This window comes from Taudactylus pleione, unplaced genomic scaffold (genome assembly GCF_031769625.1).
Source record: "Taudactylus pleione unplaced genomic scaffold, aTauple2 ptg000041l, whole genome shotgun sequence".
Lineage (NCBI taxonomy): Eukaryota > Metazoa > Chordata > Amphibia > Anura > Myobatrachidae > Taudactylus > Taudactylus pleione.
Genome location: NW_028284443.1, coordinates 23,874,225 through 23,894,346, shown reverse-complemented (window position 1 = coordinate 23,894,346; position 20,122 = coordinate 23,874,225).

Sequence of the window (20,122 nt, the reverse complement as noted above, 5' to 3'; positions counted from 1 at the left end):
GACAAATCTGACAAGTCTGACAAATCTGACCGTGTGTACGCTCCATTAGGGTGAGTGTGTGAGATTGCTGGGGTAGAATTAGGGTAAATTTGTGAGATTGCTACGGTAGAATTAGGGTAAGTGTGTGTGATTGTGGGGTAGAATAATGGAGCGTACACACGGTCAGATTTGTCAGACTTGTCAGATTTGTCAGATGAACGATTGAACGATTAAACGATCTGAACGATTTTACCAAAGTTTTGAACGATTTGAACGATTTGAACGATTGAACGATTTTTGACTACATTAAAATGAATGGAATCGTCCAAGTCTGACTGCAAACCCATCAGATGTCAGATATCGTTATCTGACAAACGGGAACGCGCATCGTTGATCGTCCATCGTTCAGGCATGTCAGATATGAACGATTTTCCATCAGATATGAACGACTGAACGATTTTTAAATCGTTATCGTTCATATCTGAAGGAAAAATCTGATCGTGTGTATGCACCATTAGAGTGAGTGTGTGAGATTGCTGGGGTAGAATTAGGGTGAGTGTGTGAGATTGCTGGGGTAGAATTAGGGTGAGTGTGTGTGATTGCTGGGGTTGAATTAGGGTGAGTGTGTGTGTTTGCTGGGATAAAATTAGATTGCTTACTGTAGAATTAAGGTAAGTGTGTGTGGCAAATGAGGTGCTGGGATAAATTAGGGTAGTGGGAGAAATGATTTCTGGGGTGTGTCCCAACATCACAATTGCTTTGCGCATTTTCCTCAGTTTGCCAGCATCTGTTGCTTCTGGTGAATGAATGTTCAGTGTGCTGAAAAATGTAAAAAAATATCATCACTCAGCTACTTTATGGGGAGAGAGCGATGGAATTAGCTGGCCATGCTCAACATCAACTGTGGCGTCGCACGAAAGTTGGAAATAAAAGCTAGACAAATACTTCTAATTTGAAATCTCCAATAATCCAGTAAATTAGTATATGTATATAGTATTTTATTTGTACATTTTACTAAAGGTAAGCATTAAAATAAATTGAAAATAAATTTTAAATGCATTTTTTATGCTTTTTTTTTTTTTTTTTAAGAAAGAGGGGGTGGGGGCCTCTTCATTTGGGTTTTCCTGGGCCTATTTTATCAACAGCCCCCAAGTGTTTTATAGACATTGGCTAGAACAAGAATTATATTTCTCTATAGTTTTGGGATGAAGAATAGGCACTCTGGACCAGATAGCTTAGGACTAATGAATTTGTACATCTTATAGTCTGTTTTAGAAATGTATCTAATTTATATTCAGGGCATACTTTCTATATCCTTCCAGGTGGGAGAACTGGGGGCATGACGCAGCCAGCTGGGCGGTATGAGGAGGTCCTGATCGCGAGCCATGACAAATCCTAACCCCGCTAACCCGTTATACAAAGCCGCGACTCCCAGCATTGTAAAGCAGGGAGCCGGGCCACAGTGACTTGATTCAGCGTCTCTGGGAAGCTTGCACACTTTTATATTTATATTTAAATTATATATTAATATGATATTTGAAAATACTGATGAACATTTAAAATTAAATATTTAATGTACTAGCTGAAGTACCCTGGGTTGCTCGGGTTTAAATCTTCAAGTTATTAAGTTAGGCATCCCAGACCAATTATCACCCCTCTTTGAAGTTTTTAATTCAAATCCATCCAGTGGAAGGCCCAGAACAGGCTCATCGGGCCAAAGTTTTGCACAGCATATACCAACAGGAGGTCTGACCAGGATCTAATCTTCAAGTTATTAAGTTAGGCATCCCACACCAATTACCACCCCTCTGTGAAGTTTTCATCCAAATGCATCCAATGGAAGGCCCAGAATAGGCTCCGCGGGTCAAAGTTCTGCCCAGCGTACACCAACGGGAGCTCCGACCGGGACCTCAACCCCCCTAGTATGTCTTCTGGGATTCAATTTTACCACTCTGAAGTTTTCATCCAAATCCATCCAGTGGAAGGCACAGAACAGGCTCCCTGGGTCAAAGTTCTGCCCAGCATACAACGACCCAAACCCTAACCCCCCTAAAGCCTGGCCAGGATCTAACTGGACCACCTTGCGTTGGTTTCATCCCAAATTGGTGCAGGGGTGTCCGAATGCATAACCGTACAGACAAACAAACAGACCAATTAATTTTATATATAAGATGTAATATTTGAGCCTTGAAAAGTTTTAAAATAAAAACCACTGTTTCAAATATCTTTATCACGCTTGGGCTTAAGGACATTAAGGGCTGTTGATTCCAATTAAAATAATATTTCGATCATTATGCACTCCACAACTGACTTAATATCTTTTACTCACAGCTTCCTTCTATTCACTTGAAAAACTCTGGGAATATCCCAATGGATTTACTGCAAGATGTATTCAATTTATCACGAATGGTTCTTTATGTATTAGGAGATCTTGTGTAGTGAAGAACATCGTTAGCCTCTGTACTGCTGGAGGGGTAGATAATTACAAATAAATAGATGTACATTCTGCCACTAGTAATGACTTTTTCCTCACATTTTACACACAGTTAGATATTAAAATGTTTTCATTTAATACGTATCAATTGCAGCAAAGACGTGGTGTAAGTATGTAGTTTTAGTCAAAATATGAAGGGAAATTGGCCTTGTAATCAAGCAAGTACACAAAGAAAGATTTAGTTATACCTCCCAACTGTACCGATTTCAGCTGTGTTTTTGAGAGAAAAAGGTTGTACACGAATATAAACATATCTTTGCAAATATATGAAATAAAGATCTCTGGATTTCTATTATCATGTAGTATTCAAATCTTATTGCTGGTCTATTCCATTGTGCTAGAGGATCATTTTTTTTCTTTTTTTATGTTTAGATTAAACCCTTCTCTTTTTAAGTACCTCTGAAAAACCATTAAGTTGGTAATATCACAGACAATCAGTGACAAGTGCAGGGGAAAGGGTAGGGCAACTTGCTGCAGCTAGAGTCTCTACGCAGTGGTGAGTCGCAACAGCTCTAAATGATCCTGAGCCCATCGTATGGGCTTGCATACAGTGCCAGATTGGCTGAAGGGGAGAAGTTGGCAAAAGACAAGGAGCTCTGATGGCAAAGATAGTGCTGGGAAAAACTAAGAGGGAAGAGTGCCCTTCCCAAGAGCTACAAGGAGGCAGGGATGTAAAGAGGGCTGTGTAGACAGTGCAGCCACATAGGATGCAAAAAAATGGGGTGCCATGACCGCCTGCTAGCTGCTCCAGAAAAAGCAAGCATGCTGTGCTACAGGGCAACTACTGCCTTGCTCACAGCCAGGGCCAGATTAACAATGGGGCGGATGGAGCTTCAGCTCCAGGCCTCAACATAAAAATAGGCCCATTGTCATGACAACATGATGTTGACTGGCCATCTGCCCTCCACACGGTCAGCCATAAATCATAAGTAGTAAAATTGTATTTCTATTTACCTCACAAAATGAAGCATTTTTTTATTTTACATATTTAGGGTGACATTGGGGCTGAGAGTATAGAGATGTACACGCCCACATGGCACTGGTCACACCTCCTCTGCTTCACATAATAAGCCCTTGGTTATTTTCAGCTCCAGGCCCATGTGGCCCTCAATCCAGCCCTGCTCACAGCAGAGAGCCATGACAAGAGCCACAACTGCAAACAGAGACGCTCAAATTCTTCAGCTCCCTGCAGTGTCGCTGACTAAAGTCACTGTACCGTTATTGCAGAGGAGCAGAAGGAGATGAAATAGAGATAGAGAAAGGAAACTGAGGAAGCAGGTGAGTCATGAGAAGAAGGTCAGAAATTCAGAGGCCTATCAGATAAGCTTAGTACTAAAAGTAGCATTGGAGAAAATAGTGATGGGAAAGAATATAGAACAATATGGTTTGGACAGAATAGTGTCGTATGCGAGAAGTGTATTGTCTATTGTTTTATGCTCTCTGTTAAAATCTATAGGTCTATGCAGAAAGGTCATACAATGCGGTCTGCACTATGGTTAGTGTATATTACACTGGGATCTGTACATTACAAACTGCGAGAAAGCATGTGCAGTGGAGTATGTGCAAACGACAATTGGCTGCAAATAAAATTGTGGTTTGCACTGCAGTTTGTACAAAAAAAAAAAGGTGCATCGTGGCCATATTAAGGTCAATGCATTGAGCTGAATGCAAACTGAAATTTGATATACTAAATAGAATGTGGAGCTTTTAAACTGCGGCCTCTATTAAATGTGGGAGATATTTGTAATACTTGATATTTTGGATGGTTTGGGAAATAGGCTTTTTCATTAAATGGGAATGTCATTACTTTAATGTCAGAGCTGGTGGGGAAGAAATAGGTTTAGTCATGAAATGGGATTACTATTCATTTAAAATTAGGTCTGGTGGGGAATTATTTGTAAAGTGCAACAGAATATGCTGGGACTGTATAAATAAATAGAACAAACAAGTAGGTCTACATATTAAATGGTAATGCTATTAATTTAATGTTGGTCTGGTTTGGGGAAAATACTGTAGATGTCTTTATTAAATGTGAATGCTATAGATTGCTAACCAAGCCGCACCTCGACATTCAGCCACATCAATTCTACCAGCAACTAGATGCATCAACTCCACAGGCTATACCAGCCACATCTATATCACCATTGCTACAATTGCCGCATCTATACCAACAGTGCCACATTAGCTGCATCTATACCACCATTGCTACATTAGCCACATCTCTACCACCAGTGCTACATTAGCCGCATCTCAGCATACCGGCTCTCGTGGTGTCATATTTTATTCTGGCACTCCTGGGAGATCTGTGTAAACCCCTGCTACTCCGAGTTTGAGTCCAGGTGGCCGCCTAAGTACCGGTGAACATTCCTAGTTCTAAGGGAACAACAGGTGGCTGTTAAAGGCAGAAGACCTCGTCTTTTGAGTTCTGGGTTTACGCAGGGTATCCTAGAAAAACCGTAACATTATAGCCAGCCAAACTGTAGTGACATGCATGGAGCCATCGCAGAATCCAGCTCAGTTTCTGGCAGGCCAGATTCAAATCCTGACTCAGAAGGTGCAGGAGCTCTCCATCAGAGTGGAAGGTGTTCGTTCCACTTCAGCTCAGATGAGTATCAAAGAACCTAAAATGCCTCTCCCTGACCAGTTCTCAGGTGATCGCAAGCAGTTTCTCAATTTCAGAGAGTTGTAAGCTCTATTTCAAATTACGCCCCATTTCCTCAAGGAACCGAGGTACAACGTGTTGTATTAGTTATTTCACTCCTTCAAGGAGATCCTCAGACTTGGGCTTTCGGGTTACCTTCCACTCATAGCGCCCTTCTTTCCGTGTAGGCATTTTTTAAAGAGTTAGGTCTCCTTTATGATGACCCGAATAAGACCGCAATGGCAGAGGCTAATCTACGATCTCTTAAGCAAGGACTGAGGGCAGCAGAAGACTACTGCACGGAGTTTTGTAGATGGGCAGTGGACTCTGGCTGGAATGACCCCGCTCTCCATAGCCAGTTTTGCTTGGGGCTGTCTGACCCTATTAAAGACATTCTGGTTCAACATCCGGTATCAGAGTTACTGGATGACCATATGCATCTAGTTATCTGCATTGATTGTCGTCTTCGTGAATGCAGTCATGAAAGGAATCTACCCACTAGATCTCCTAGGGTTTCTTCCTGGGGTCCTCCTCCGGATTCAGAAGAACCTATGCAGATAGGAGCTTTTCATCTGCCCCCTGATGAGAAGCGTAGGAGGCGTTCCTTGGGCCTTTGTATGTACTACAGTAAAAGAGTACACTCAGTTAACAACTGTTCAAACAAACTGGTAAAAGGGAAGGCCTAAGTGTTCAGGGGAAATTACATTTAGGCCTCGCATCACTTGCCAAAAAAAATTTAGTCTTGGTCCCTACGCACCTTCAAATTTCCAATAAGAAATTTTACACCTCCACATTCCTTGATAGTGGTGCGGGTGGTAATTTCATGGACCTTTCCTTCTTTAAGATCTTGGGTATTCCTACTGTTTCTCTGGACCATTCCATTTCTATCTCTGGTTTAGATGGTCATACCTTCTGTGACTGGAAGACTTCCAGCCTGGACTCCCGATCACAGATTGGGGTTTTGATCCCCACTGGAACTTGGGGTATCAGGGACCCCCGCCCACTGCGCCATGGTCATAACGATGCTGCCACCACCAAACTCTACCATCAGCATTTGGAACCTCTTTTTAGGTACACTCAGGCTCCTATCGCCGGCGCCTGGAACCACTTCTGCTATGTATGCATCGACTAGCTGTGGCCACACCTCCTGTTTGGGTCAGCTGTTCCCACCTGATCCCTCACAATGGAGCAGGCTCTGCATGGTAGCGGCAGAGGGCTTGAACTTCGGAGACGCTCGGCTCAAGTCAGAACAGTAGGAGAACGGAATAGCATTTGGCGCAATTCTGTTGGTCGCAGGATTCAGATGCAATGGAATAGGCAAAGGTGTTTATTGCTCAAAGTCTTAAAAAAGACTCTCCCTTCGGATTGTAGGGGAATATCAGCATACAAAAGATGGTTTCTTGGCCACGGAGTGGAAGCTTTTTGGAGCACCCTAAAATGGTTAGCTGGTTGCTTTCCCTCTACCTTCTCATGCCACTTCTAGGCATGAGGCCTTACAGAAGGACATTTAATTCCCTTAGGGGAGAGGTTGGGGGACCCAGCAGCCCACAGAGAGCTCCGGATCCCCCTGGGCTTCCACAGACCAAAGGTAAGTGCATTTTGCCCTTAATTATACACTTTAAGCATACATTTATTAAATATATACATATTTCATGCCAGTGCACAGCATCAGGCTTTTCACCCTGCAGCACTGGAGCCCAGGACCTGCTGTCCTGGCTCAGTGCTGCACATACCATTTTCAAACACCTTTATTTATTTTAAATGTGTGTTGGTGTGCTTTTACTCTGTGCCCTGCGCTCAGTACTGGGCTCCACTAGCCCTGCAGTCTGGGACTGCTGGGGCTCTCCCTTGATGCAGCACCCAGTTGCTATCCTCATTGCTGGGTGTCTAGGGAGCGTGCTCTCCCTGTCACCCAGCGTGCAGGCACACAGCTCATTGCGCACTCTGCTGCCTGGCCACGGAAAGCAGCCAGCATGCAGTGATAAGTGGTACCCCCCAGTGGGATGGGGTGCCGGGAGCTAAGCCAGCCCTTGCTCTCCCTGGCCCTGCATCACCACACGGGGAGCCGGCTTGCCCGGACCTCCCCCCAGTGTGCGGCTCTATGCACTCCCAGTGCTGGAGGTACAGGGAGCTGGATTTCCCTGTCCTCCAGCAGGTGGCTACTCAGCCCTGCTGCGCTGGGACACTTGTCCCAGCAGCAGCGGTTTTCTGCCACCCTCCATGCTGGGGATCGGGGAAACTGGCTCTCCCTTTCCCCCAGCGTGTGCACAACCGGCCTTGTGGAGCTGGGGGCACCAGGAGCTAGTTCCCAGTCCCCAGCAGCCGGCACACAGACTCATTCTGCACCCCCTGTGCTGTGGCGCTAGGGGCACTGGGAGCTAGGCCTCCGGTCCCCAGACTCAGTGCACAGCACCACATCACACAGGGAGCCGGCTAACCTGGTCCCCCTGTGTACTACTTAGCCCTGCAGTCCGAGACACTTGTCCCGGCTGCAGCTACTCAGCCCAGTGGCGTAAGTTCATCCCAGACGCCCGGAGGCAAGTTATAATTTGTTGCCCCCTTGTCACAGCCGCTGACACTGTAATGTAGTAATTCGCATGCAGACAGGCTATAGATAGACAAAGGCAGCAGCCGTTGGTCTGACATGGAGCTCTCCTCTAGTGTACGGTGGCTTCTCAGGTGCCGTGAAGGGCCATGACGGTACACTCCGGGTACATAGTTACCACCCTAAGTGGGGTGAATATGTTGTGGACAATGGAGGAGGTGCCCCCTTCAGAGCTGGAGCCCGGTGGCAGGCGCCTCCATTGTCTCCCATAGTTCTGCCCCTGGCTCAGCCACATGGTCCCCCATTGCCGCAGCCACCTACCCCCAAGTATACTGGGGGTTAACCCATCACTGCCGCGGCCGCCGTAGAGGGACCTGGCCGCAGCAGATAAAACACCCGGCGCCTAGCGCCGCTAATACATTGTAAAAATGTTGCCTAGCGCCCGTCATACATATAAATATGGCGCCTAGCACCCATCGATCATTTAAAAATGGCGCCGCAGCACAAGGGGTTAACCCCTTCAGTGTCGCGGCTGCCATTACACACGTGGGGCTGGCCACACCTTCCATCTGTCAGTAGGATTGTTACATTCTGAGGCAATTTATTTTCTGCTCATTCATTTTACCTTGGAACCCATCATCTTGGGTCTTCCCTGGCTCAGAGATCACAATCCTGTTATTGACTGGGAGACCAGTGAACTCACCAAGGGGATCTCCAGATGTAGTTCTCAGTGCCTCTCGATACCAGTCCGGATGTTGCAGCCTCCTGCTTCAGAGATTCCTCTTCAATACAGTGATTTTTCTGAAGTTTTCTCCAAACAAAAGGCCGACGTCCTTCCGCCTCATCGACTGTACGACTGCGCTATCAACGTCATTCCTGGCGCAAAAACTACCCAAAAGGTTGCCTGTATGCCCTGTCCATCCCGGAGAACAACGACGGACTGGCCAAGGGATTCATCCAGCCTTCCAAGTCTCCAGTCAGGGCAGGGTTCTTTTTTGTCGAGAAAAAAGATGGGTCACTTAGACCCTGCATAGATTACAGGGGGCTTAACAACATTACGGTTAAGAATTCTTATACTCTGCCTTCCATTTCTGTTCTACTAGACCAGTTACGTGAGGCTACCATCTTCTCCAAAATCGATCTCCAAGGTGCCTACAATATGATCTGGATAAGAAGTGGTGATGAATGGAAGACTACTTCCAACACTCACTCGGGCCACTATGAGTACTTGTTTATGCCATTCGGGCTATCAAATGTCCCAGCTGTCTTCCAGGATCTTATTAATGATGAAACTTTTTGGGATCTTTGCTGTTGTATATCTGGACGGTATTCTGATCTAGTCTCAATCTTTGGATCAACACCACCAACATGTCCGACAAGTGTTACAAAAGTTGCAAGAAAATAATCTATATGCCAAACTTGAGTAGTGTGAATTTGAGGCGACCGAGATTTAATTTCTGGGATACACCATCTCATCCCAGGGTTTTTCCATGGATCCTGGTAAAGTCAAGGGCATTATGGATTGGGTACAGCCCACTACTCTGATACACAAATTACTATCAGAGATTCATAAATTAGTTTTCTTCTATTGTGGCCTCAATAGTTGAGTTGACCAAAAAAGGAGCTGATACCGCTAACTGGTCCTATGAGGCTGTGCAGGCTTTTAAAGCTGCTTTCATTATTGCCTCGGTCCTCGTTACCCAGATCTGGATCTGCCATTCATTGTTGAAGTGGATGCCTCGGAGTTCGGAGCTGGTGCCATATTGTCACAGAAAGATCTCCTGGACAATAAATTGCATCCTCACGTTTTTTATCTCCCATAAATTTGCTTTTGCAAAGAAAAATTACGATGTGGGCAAACGTGAATTATTGGCGATAAACTGGGCATTTGAGGATTGGAGGCACTAACTATAGGGGGCCAAATATCAGGTCACTGTCCTCACTGATCATAAAAATTTTACATACATTGAAAACAGCCAAACGACTGAATTCCAGGCAGACACAATGGGCCTTATTTTTCACCCGCTTCAATTATGTAATCTTTTTTCATCCAGGATCAAGAAATTGTAAAGTGGATGCATTTTCCAGAAGTTTTGTACTGATGCAACAGACTCAAGGTCCTGATGAAACTATTATTCCTACATCTCGTATGCATCTGGCTGTTGCACGTGAGTTGGCCGATTCCATTAAAGCTTGTCAGTTGGAAGCCCCAGCTGAAAAACCTGCCGGACTTTTGTTTGTTCCAGAGAGACTTCAAGAGACAGTTCTTTTGAATTTCCATACCCAAAAAGCCATAGGTCATCCAGGCTTTTTCAAAACAATGGAATTACTTTCTCACTCAGATGTCACAGTCCCAAACAAACTCATGAACAAGGAGTGAATTTACTAAAGTGAGAGCTTTTAGAAGTGGAGATGTTGCCCATAGCAATCAATCAGATTCTAGCTATCATCTTCTAGAAGGTGCTAGGTAGATGTTAAGTAGAATCTTATTGGTTGCTATAGGCAACATCTCCACATCTAAAAACTTTCATTTTAGTAAATATACCCCTAAGATTCCACGTGTTGCTCCATCTGGTCTCCTTTTACCTTTGTCCATACCTAGGAGACCTTGGACACACATTGCCATGGATTTTGTTGTTTACCTCCTTATTTCTTCTCGTGGTTCAGTGATATGGACTGTGGTAGATCGATTCAGTAAAATGGCACATTTCATTCCTCTGCTCAAGCTTCCCACTGCCAAGGAACTTTCCACACTATTCCTCCAGCATATTTTCCATCTCCATGGGTTACCTTTAGATATTGTGTCTGACCTGGAAACACAGTTTGTCACTCAATTCTGGAGGGATTTCTGTTCTTAATTAGGCATTTTCCTCAGACGGAACATGCCAATCAATCTTTGGAACAATACCTTCGCCGTTATGTGTAAGTGTCATAATGACTGGGTTGCTCAGTCACCTTTGGCGGAGTTTGCTTTTAATAATTCTTGTCATTCGGCTTCCTCAGTTTCTCCATTCTACTGTGTTGCTGGACTACATCCCAGAGCTAATTCCTTTGAATCAAATACCAGGGAGTCTACATCTCCAACCTCTGTCTCCCGGCTGCAGTCCTTTTGAAACAAGGTTCACCTGTGTCTCCGTAAAACTTCTATTCGTTCCAAGACCCTTGCTGACAAACATAGGCAGCCGTGTAAATTCAAGGTTGGAGATTGGGTTTGGCTTGCCATGAGGAATATCAAACTCCGCCAACCTTCACAGAAATTGGGGCCCAGGTTCATTGGTCCTATCCGGATTATTGCCCAGGTCAATCCTGTTGCCTTCCGGCTTATACTGCCTAAATCGTTGCATATTAACAACACCTTTCATTGCCCCTTGTTAAAGCCAGTGTTATTTTCCTCCAAATTCAAGTCAAGGCGTTCAGTTAGACCCTCTCCAGTTGTGCTTCGGGGACCACAAGAATTTGTGGTTGAGAAGATTCTGGATTGAAGGTTCTCATGAGAACGTTTGCAGTTCCTGGTCCACTGGAAGGGTTATGGCCCAGAAGAAAGGTCTTGGGTTCCAGAGAATTTTTTACATACTCCAAGTTTGAAGAAGATCTTCTTTGAAGACTTTCCCTTCAAACCAGGTTCTAGGGGTTTCGTAATCCCTCGTCAAGGGGAGGGTACTGTTACAAGTCACCAGTACGACTTGTCACTCTCTGGCACTTCAGTGACCACATCTACCACTTCCACCTGCCGTGCGGGAATTGCACCACCGGTTGCAAGGTTATCTGGAAGCCGGACGATGCCAAGAGTTACTGTAAACACGGGAGGATCGTCCATAGTTCTCATTGGTTCTTTTTCTGTTTTATGCCTGACAGCGTCCTCATGGTTTTGACGGCTATAGCGTCTCAGTATATGCCCTTCTTGTTCCTGTTTCTGGACTTTGTTCCTGCATTTCTCTAAGCCGCACCTCAGTCCCCACGCTGCATCGAATCCTCCGGCTCTAGTAGCCGCACCACGGCTAACCAATCCGCAGCTCGGTCACCAGGCCGCATTGAATCCTCCCTCTATAGTAGCTGCACCATGGCTAAACATGTCATGCCTCGACATTCAGCCACATCAATTCTATCAGCTTCTTGCTGCATCATTTCCTCAGGCTATACCAGCCACATCAATTCGACCAACTACTAGCTTCATCAATTCCACAGGTTATACCAGCCACATCAATTCTACCAGCTACTAGCTGCATCAATTCCACAGGCTATACCAGCCACATCAATTCTACCAGCTACTAGCTGCATCAACTCCACAGGCTATACCAGCCACATCTATATCACCATGGTTACAATTGCCACATCTATACCAACAGTGCTACATTAGCCGCATCTATACCATCAGTGCTACATTAGCCGCATCTCAGCTACTGGCTCTCGTTGGTGTCATATTTTATTCTGGTGCTCCTGGGAGATCTGTGTAAACCCCTACTACTCCGAGTTTAGTTCCAGGCGGCCACATAAGTACCGGTGAATGTTCCTAGTTCTAAGGGATCAACGGGTGGCTGTTAGTGGCAGAAGACCTTGTCTGTTGAGTTCTGGGGGTTTACGCAGGGTATCCTAGGAAAACCGTAACATTGCCCTAGGGTTGTTTTAATTGGCATCTCAAATAGGATTGCAGAATCCAAAGCAAGTGTTTCCCCACAACCACAGTAAAAATGTCACAGCAAGATCAACCAGGCCAAGGTGATAGACTAAGGAAAAAGTGTTGATAGCGCACACTACATCAAATTGGCGTGCATAGAATGGATGGACAGTGTATATAGAGAATTACCCTTAATTAAGGCAGATGTACAAGAAGCATATATTTAATGAAGTTAAAATAGAGTCAACATTACATATTAAAAAGGTAAATATTGTTGATGGTAATCATAAATAAATAACTCATATAATATGAAAATATATGAAGAAATGTATACCAGGATTGATCTAAACAATAAAAAGTAAAAAAATAAAAAAAATGTATAAGTCAATATTCAGCATATAGAGATTGGGCTGAGTTGGTAAGTCCCAAATGGGAAAATAAATGAATTATCAGGCACGTCACTGTGTAGTTTCAGAGTTACCTAACCTGCAGGTTGGTGTGGTTAATAATCTGTATCCCACGTTGAGATGGATGTGTTGTAATTTCTCCCCATGAAAATACCAGCTATGCAGATGGGCAACTTGGTGCAGCGTTTCAGGAGGAATTCTGCAATCCTGTAGGTATTTAATGGCGATAGACTGAGCTAAAGAAGTTCTGCCCTGCCTACAATATTACTGATCACTATGCCCTACTACTTTGGGGCTCCATTGCTCCCTACTTATTTAGGCAAAGCTCATGTGCCTCGGACCAGTGTTTTCAATGGGTTCAAGACCAAAATACAATCCATGTCATGGTTGAAAGGCATTGCTCCCAAGAAGCATATTCCTGTCCCTCTTGTCAGAAAAAGAATGCGGAAGAAATGCTTGAAAGACTGGCGAATATATTTGTTCCAAGTATCATCTCAGAGTTATAGAGGAGATTCTACTCCAGAAACCAGCAGCTGAGTCATTATGGGAATTTGCCCTGAGACTACAAGAGGTTCTCAGGGCAATCAAGGCCTATGATTCAATAGAAGTACAAGAGGACAAGGCCTTAGTCAGTCAATTCATGGATGGAGTCTATAGAGAAGCCCTGAAGTCCCAACTCCACAATGTCAGGCTTCAAGAGCGAACAAGCTCATTTTTAGGGGCATATTCAATTAGGCACGAGGTTTAGTGAGGTAAAAAAACCTTGCACCCAATTTTGGAATACCGAGGGTATGCGCGCTCCCGATACCCTCGGTATCCATTTAAAAAAAAAAAGTGATTTCTTCACTTACCTGCCTGGGGGTCTCCACGGCTCCCGGTGGCCTCCCCTCTATCTTCTCACTGGAGAGGGGGCTGCTGGGAGATTTAGTTCTCCCAGCACCCATTCCGGGGGGTCCACACTGACACCGGGGGGCTACACATACACCGGGGGTCACACACACCCAAACACACTGACATACTCACCACTGCTGCAGTAGTCCGGGTCCCGTCGCCGGATGAAGAAGACAGCACTTCGGAAGGTGAGTAATTACTGACTAATTAAGCTAATTGGAAATCTCCAATTGCTTAATTAGTCCACAGGGTGGAGGTTCCGCTGGGGTGCCAGAGCAAGTCCCGCTGATCTTTCCTAAAATTATCGATTTTAGGAAAAACCACACTTACTCGGGAGGTGCGAGAATTGAAACCTCCAGTGCGAAAAAAAAAAGAAAAAACCTGCACCTATTTTAATAGCAAATAACCCGCACCTGCAGGAAAAATCTTGCAGGTGCGGGTTTTTTTGCTATATCGCACCCAATGGAATATGCCCCTTAGAATTTAAAGAGACTGCTATCAGAATACTGGGCTCTAGTCTGGGCCAGGGAGTTTCTTTTTCCAGAGCACAGAACTCACCTCAAGCTGGCCTGAGACAAGGATCAGATGTACTCCTACCCAAGGAAGCCATTGTACAGCATGCTCAGTTGACCTCAATTAATGGTTCCATCAAGACTTTGAAAGATCAACTTGTTGAGTTGACTCAAGGCATCACAGAAATGTGCAGAGAGCTACACAGTCTAAACAAGATAGTATGGTGTACCAAAAGAAGTTATAAATGGAAAACTGTATGGCTTTCCCCAATGAGGCATTCTACAGACGATCAGGGAATGCCAATATGTAGGCACTGTCAAACGAATGGTCATATTAAGTGTTCCTGTCGGCATTCAGAGTCTTTAAACTCAGAAATCTTAAGGTCAAGGACTTGCTCTCAGGAAGAACAACCCAGAGATATTTGTCTAAACACAATATTGCAGAACCAGGTTAAAGTAGTTGGCGCACCACATGCAGGCAATGTTCTTTGCCAGCCAGCGGAAGAAACATTTTGGGTCAAGTTGTGTGGTTCAGTGTATAATGAGGTTATGGCTTCATAAACTGAAATGACACCATTATTCTGCCATTCAAAATAACAATCCTAAAGAGTATCTCTGGAGCTTGGGAGGAGGAGAAATTGTTGAATTATATCTGGTACATGGAAAAAATGGTGTCGAAGCCCCTAATGTGACTGGTCCTGGAGGCGTTCCATGGAAGTAGATATGCAGCTGAACATTGGCTTTATCCAACCTGCAGAGGATATTTCCAACAATGGTCATATATTAGATGCTATGATGCCCCAGGTACAGTAGATGGGGAAAGTCACATGGACACCAACCACAGTATCCAAATCGGTCCCACTCCTGTTGAAACCAAGCAAATCAAGATGCTAGACAAGGCAGTTGGACCAGATGTCGGGAGTCAAGATTGGATGATGTGATAGTTAGCTCTGATGAGGAACCAGTTATGGTCAAGAAGTGCTAGTCAACCCAGGGAAGGAGCAGTGCTATGGAGAGATGTGTCATCTCCTATAAAGGGCAGATCAGTTACTTTAACCTCAAGAGCTATTTTCACAAAGGCAGCCCAGAGGGATAATAGCAATTGCAGAATAGATTCTTACAATCAGCAAGATGCATGTGAATCTAAATGCAAGAGTGATACTGGCAGAGATACAGACCTGTCCATAGCAGAGGGATTGAGGTCAGTGGAATCATATAGTCTAGCCAAAAAAGTCCCATCATCTGCTCCAGCAGAGTATAAATCCCCAGACCATGAATATACTGAGTTAAGTTCTAGTGAGATTGCATAAATTATGCAGGTCTTGAGTAAGTCAGGAATGAAAAATAAAGGTGCTCTATCTAATCAGTATAAAGAGAGTCTGCCTCTAGACAGGTATGTAGGGTAAGCCATATGTAAAGCAGGTCTTGCTGGGCTCCTGTCACTGTCTTTTACCTCAGATTCCCAAGTTTTGGTTTTCAAAAAGTTTGCTGCTTCAGTGTTTCTAGACCTTTTTGGCAGATGTTACTTGGTATACTGAAGTAAAATTACAAACATTTCATAAGTGTCAAAGGCTTTTATTGACAAATACATTCAGTTTATGCAAAGTCAATATTTGTTGACCCTTCTTTTTCAAGACCTTTGCAATTCGCCCTAGCATGCTGTCAACCAAATTCTGGGCCACATACTGACTGATGGCTGCCCATTCTTGCCTAATCGATGCTTGGAGTTTGTCAGAATTTGCGGGTTTTTGTTTGTCCAGCCACCTCTTGAGGATTGACCACAAGTTCTCAATGGGATTAAGGTCTGGGGAGTTTCCTGGCCATGGACCCAAAATTTCAATGTTTTGTTCCCCGAGCCACTTAGTTATCACTTTTGCCTTATGGCAAGGTGCTCCATCATGCTGGAAAAGGCATTGTTCATCACCAAACTGTTCTTGGATGGTTGGGAGAAATTGCTCTTGGAGGATGTTTTGGTACCATTCTTTATTCATGGCTGTGTTCTTAGGCAAAATTGTGAGTGAGCTCACTCCCTTGGCTGAGGAGCAACCCCACACATGAATGGTCTCAGGATGCTTTACTGTTTACATGACATTTCCAGAGCTCCCCAGTGAGCCAGTGCTTAACCAGTGATCTGCAGCAGGTGAGAGATTCCTCCTTCTTTCTTTCCCTGACTCAGGAGCTGCCAGAGGGGTTTTGTCTCCAGCCCCTGGCTCTCCTCTTCCTCTGCTACTGGATTATAATGGATGTGGGTGGAATAAACTTCCCACACCCCTTTTAGGACACCACTGGGGCCACACTCAGCATGCCTTTTCTCCCCTCACAGGACCAAACAGCAGCGCAGCTCTGCCTGGCGCAAAAAGTGCCTCACACACTCCCTACAGCTTTCCAGGTTTATTACCACAGCTCTCCCTGACCAACTGCCACTAGCTTCCAACTACCACTTGCATTACCACCTGACACTGCTCATGTGACTACCTCCTGACCTCAGAGGCTGCTGGGAATTGTGGTCTGCCTGTGTAATGACATGCACATGTGCTGTAGTGCGATGCAACGTGTCAGGCGTAATACCTTGCATAGTGGGGTATTACAGGGAGATGGGGAGATAGACTGGGAGAAAAGAGAGACTGGGGAAAGGAGGAGAGAGAGACCAGAAGAGAGGGATAGAGACAGAGAGAGGGGGTGGGAAAGAGACAGAGGGGGGGAAGTGGTAGGGAAAGACAATATTAAAGCAAGATGATTTTGGTTCAGATTCATAAATTGTTGATGCTAGGAAGGGAGTCTTATTTTGGATCTATTAGATTATGGAGCTCATTTAGACCCGCTCGCTGGCAAAAAGGGTCTGGATATTGAAATTAATCGCTCGCGCTGCATCGCGTAAGGATGCTCACAATGTTTTAGCGAGCTACGGCAAAGTGCGCTCGCAAATGTCTGAAGATGCCCCCTTGCCACTCGCAAAACACATCATCTCCGGGAAATTAAGGATTAATCGGGACCATTGTGAACCATCTGAGCTGCTCGCAGCCCTTGGGATTGCCTTAGCCTTCCGCAAGCACAGCGATCAGTGCTGGCTGAAATACATGTAGGTGACATGTACAATGACGCTACTTTGCTAATTATGCACGCCCTTTAAACGCCGTTTTGGCAGCCTGACATGCCTGCGTTTGCACATCCACTCCCCCATTCACAAGCACCTTCCCCTGTTACCACCCACAAACAGCACTATCTGTCACTCAAAGCAGTGACCTGAAAGTGGCTTACGAGCAACCAAAAACAGATTGCAAAAAATGGCTTGCGCACTGCGAACTATATGCATGCGCAGATGGGCGAAAATCGCTCAGAGCGAGCGATCGTGCCTTAGCAAGTGGGTCTGAATCAGGTCCTATATATATTTCTAGAAAATCAAGTTGGAGAAGGGTCGGCTAGCATAAATAAGTTGCAAGCAGTATTAAAACAATAATCCACATGCTATATTGTGAGAAATATTTTAAGGTTATGTTACAAACTATTTTGCAATAAAATGTCACTCAAGAGTTAATTTAATTTTATCCAAGAAATCTTTCTAATATATAATAATGTCTTCTACATGTTTCACATCATCTGTAACATAGTTTTGGTTTAATCTCAATTGTTATATAGTTATTTGAACAAGCTAAAATGTAGTTTTCCTGCAAGTGCTCTCAAATGCTCAGTTGTTGTTTTGTTATTAGTCAAAGCACAAAAACGTATATACATAAAAATGTACCTTGATTGTACTCACATATTATATATCTGTATTAAAAAATAAAAATAAACCTGTCCTGGAATCTTAAAAAAGAAAAAAACATTATATGAGGGTTTGTTGACTAATACCTTTATTATAGAAGATCGTTCCAGTGCCAGCTGGTAGCCATGGTGCCCGGGACTGCCTATAGCTCACACACAGCATGGTGACAACTTTATAATGAAATAGGAAATTCATGGAGGCATAAACACAGCTGTTTCTACTCATAAAATAAGACGTTTACAAGGAAAAGTATAATCAGTGGTATGAAGTGTTATGTCAATTACATTAATGCAGGAAAGGAAAATGATACATACTTGACAGAAGGACATTTCTAAGACAATACATTTGCATATAATGTATGCTTTTGCTACGTATATAATGCATTATAAATTAGAATTAGCCATTATTCATTAATTTATATTTGACCCAAATAGAAAACAAAGCCAAGCTTGGATAATGTTTTCATGCTGTTCATGAACAGAAAACGCCAGTTATTTCCCCAAATTCTGAAGAAAAAAAATGACAACAGCAACTTGCTAACTAACTAACCTTCCACAAAATGTTGCTTTACTCGTATTATGTGCCCTCATTATTTCAGCTACTCCATACCTCCCAACTGTCTTAATTTAGGTGGGAAAGTCCCAATATAAGGGCTCTGTCCTGGTCATTGCAGCTTTGTCAAGTAGGTAGATATGTCCTGTTCAATAAGTGGGCCCATCATTTAAGGTATTTCTAAGGGGATTGGAAGAGGTTTGGGGATGAAGCAGTATATTGGAATGCTGGACACGTCTCAGTGACATGTGACCATGTTTAAAAATTGGCATATGTAGCTGAGCTAAATTGTGGCCTCAGTTTACTTTTTCTTTGATGCACATTTAATTTAGACGATATTTCAGTTAATATGGCACATATATCAAATTCATACATAAAGAACCCAGCTTCAGTAATGAAACCAGCTATTAGGTACAACATTTGCAGCTGGACAACCATTTTATGCTTACATTTAAAATGCAAACCCTGTTTTAGACTTATGAGGAGGGCTAAGTTCATATTCTCAGTGAGACAAATTGTTAATAAACAACAAAAAAAAAAAAATATATATATGCTAATGGGGAATAATACTCAATGACGTGTTATAGAAACATGGCTTTGTCCAAGAGGTGAAGTGAACAACATGATAGACACTAATGTTAAATGCTTTTCTTTACCAAACAAAAAAAGTTTTCATATATGCAAAACACATGAAACATGATATAAAATACCCAGTGTGAAGTATATGATTTCTTTTGGTTACAAGTTTATATGTTCACCCAGTGGTTGTGAGAGTTTTCTCCAGGTACTCTGTGTCACGATCCTGATTAAATTTTCCCATATTCTCCTATTTTTCCTCTGTGGTGTTTGTTCCAGCTAGCGCTGAGGTCCGCTTGCGATGTGACCGCACATCAATCGCGGATGGTGTAGAGGTCCACCTGCACTGCACATCACATCCAGCTGCCTATGAGGTCTGTCCACACTGTTCCTGCTCTGTGCTCTCAGCATGCTAGCACTCAGGCTGCACACCAGAGTTCCCTCCAAAACTCAGTACGTGCGCAGCCATGTTAGATTCAGGTCACCTGACTCTCCGACAACACTCAGAGTGCTGCTCCCAGACCAGCTGATCGCAGCATCCAATCCCTGGGGATTCACCCCTATATATTCCATTTCCTGACTGGCCTACTTTGCCAGTACAACGTTGCTTCTGCTGACATTACAGCTGTGTGCTGAGCTCCCAGGTACTCTGTATCACCCAGGTTCTCAAACTCAGTCCTCAGGACCCTAAACAGTGCATGTTTTCCAGGTCTCCTCACAGAATCACAAGTGAAATAATTAGCTCCACCTGTGGATCTTTTAAAATGTGTCAGTGAGTAATGAGTACACCTGATAACCTGCTGGGTGACCTGGAAAATGTGTCCTGAGGACCGAGTTTGAGAACCACTGCTGTATCTGAATGATTCCAGTACGTATCATTCCAGTTCCAAGTTTGTTTATCAAGTCTCCACTTCCATCTAGTACTCCAGTCTGCTTTTACCGCAGAGCCTTGTTCATAACTATCTCTATTGGTCCCAGCCAATATCTCCAATCAACGGCCCCAGCCGATAACTCCAGTCATGGTCCCCAGCCGATATCTCCAATTATCGATCACAGCTGATATTTCCGTTCATCGGTTCCACAGAGGCACTCACCCAGCGGCTGGAAATGCTTGGCGTCCACTGCTAGCTAACTCTTGCCCAGTTAT